A 2500-nucleotide genomic window follows, 5' to 3' on the forward strand; every position below is an offset into this window, starting at 1 on the left:
GGTTCCTGTTATTTATTTATCATTAATTCATTATAATTGTTATTATTCGTTATTGCTATGGTTATGTTGTTATTGTTGGCGTTTTCGTTTTCATCATAACTATTATTATAATAATCATTACCGTTATTATTATTGTCGACATTATTATAATCGTTAATATTATTGTTATTATTACAATTATCATCGTTGTTATTATTGATATCAGTATCGTAATTATCATTACCATTGCTATCATTATCATTATTACTTTCACCATTATTATTACTATTATTGACATTCTTATTATTACCATTATTATTGTTATGATCACTGCATTTATCATTACTAACATAATTATTATTATTTTATCATTCCATTTCTTATCATCATTCTTACCATCACCATGATCATCAATATCACTATTGTATTGTTTTTATCATTGTCAATATTACCATTGCCATTGCCATTATAATTAATATTATTTGGTTAGCACCAATCAATGACACTGAATTTGCATATCTTATAAAGTATCAGTTTTTTTCATATAACTATTTTTTTCACTTAAGTTTTAACTGTTTTTTTGTGAGGGATTTTCGATGATTATGTTCATAAAAATCTTATTGATTTTCTTCCTTTGCATGAGTCATTTGTTCCAATCACGCATGTATATGCTATTTTGCGTTATTAGAATGTTTGGTGAATGAGGAGGGAAGGTGATGGGTGGGGGGGGGGGGTAATGATGGAAGGGGGTTAGGGAGAGACGAAGGAGAATGATCAGTATTCTGTATTTACTTTTGTTAGTGATGATTAGCAATTAGTTAGCCCAGTTTACACAGATAAGTTGAGTTCTTAAGAATTTACTCCATGATTACAACTAGTTATTGAACCTGAGGTGTTTCTGAAAATAAAAGGAACCGTCGTTGATAACGTATGATTTCATAAGACATTTACATTCAATTACATTTAAAGAAAGAAATCGTGATTTTAGGTTAGATCAGGAAGTCTTTTATGACGTCACAGCAAAGGTACACCGGCTTGCGCGAGGCATGATAATTTCCAACACTGATTAAATATTTCTTCCATTTAAATCAAAATGGAGAGGAAAAAAATGTGACACTAACGATTACGAATGGCCATTTTATTACTTTATGTACATTAACCTGTCTAAGGCCGTCACAATGCAATTTACCATGGTTGTTTCGAGGTTAAGAAACGCAAGAATGTTTTCTGGAACATTTACTTTGTGGAGCGTTCAGATATGGCAGGCGTAAATCATGCAGATCATCATGATAATAACAGTAATAATGATAGATAACAAATTCATCCCTCAACTCTAAGCTCGACTTGAAAAGATCGTCTTGATATTCAAATTCAAGTTTTATAACTGCCATTCCTTTGGAAATGACCAGAGCAGAATATCTTTTTGCGAAGGTACTGTGCACAATGCAGGTATTTTGCCCTGGCCTTAATATCGGAGTTTTAGATAAAGTCACACGTATTAGGTATTCAGCGTGAATTGTATAAATGGCGCCACGTACTATCAACCAAATCCCTTTTACCACGAGTATGTTTTTTATATATCATGTGGTGGTGGGAGGAGGTCGTCTTATGCAATTCTAATCTGTCCTATCCCTCTCTCTCTCTCTCTCTCTCTCTCTCTCTCTCTCTCTCTCTCTCTCTCTCTCTCTCTCTCTCTCTCTTTCTCTCTTCCCTTCATCTCTCTATCTCTCTCTAATCTCTATCTATCTATCTATCTTCTATCTACTATATCTATCTATCTATATCTATCTATCTCTATCTTCTATCTCCATCTCTATCTCTTCTCTCTCTCACTCTCTCTCTCATCTCTCTCTCTCTCTCTCTCCTCTCTCTCTCTCTCTCTCTCTCTCTCTCTCTCTCTCTCTCTCTCTCTCTCTCTCTCTCCTCTCTCTCTCTCTCTCTCTCTCTCTCTCTCTCTCTCTCTCTCTCTCTCTCTCTCTCTCTCTCTCTCTCTCTCTCTCTCTCTCTCTCTCTCTCTCTCTCTCTCTCTCTCTCTCTCTCTCTCTCTCTCTCTCTCTCTCTAATATGGCAAAATAATAGTACTGATAAAACTATTTATAAAACGATAGAAAAATAATACAACCACACTATATATACACATAGACACAAATATATATGTACATATGTATGTATATATATATATATATATATATATATATATATATATATATATACTTATAAATGCATATGCATGTGTATGTGTATATATATACAGATATATATGATATAAATATATACATATATAGTTTGTGTATGTATGTGTGCAAACACCCCCCCCCCCCTACACGTATACACACACACACCCACACACACACACACACACACACACACACACACACACACACACACATATATATATATATATATATATATATATATATATATATATATATATATAGAGAGAGAGAGAGAGAGAGAGAGAGAGAGAGAGAGAGAGAGAGAGAGAGAGATACATATATTTGTGTATACATACATGCATATA

Source organism: Penaeus japonicus, unplaced genomic scaffold (genome assembly GCF_977035675.1).
Source record: "Penaeus japonicus unplaced genomic scaffold, GWHDUDI00000001_assembly GWHDUDI00000016, whole genome shotgun sequence".
Taxonomy (NCBI): domain Eukaryota; kingdom Metazoa; phylum Arthropoda; class Malacostraca; order Decapoda; family Penaeidae; genus Penaeus; species Penaeus japonicus.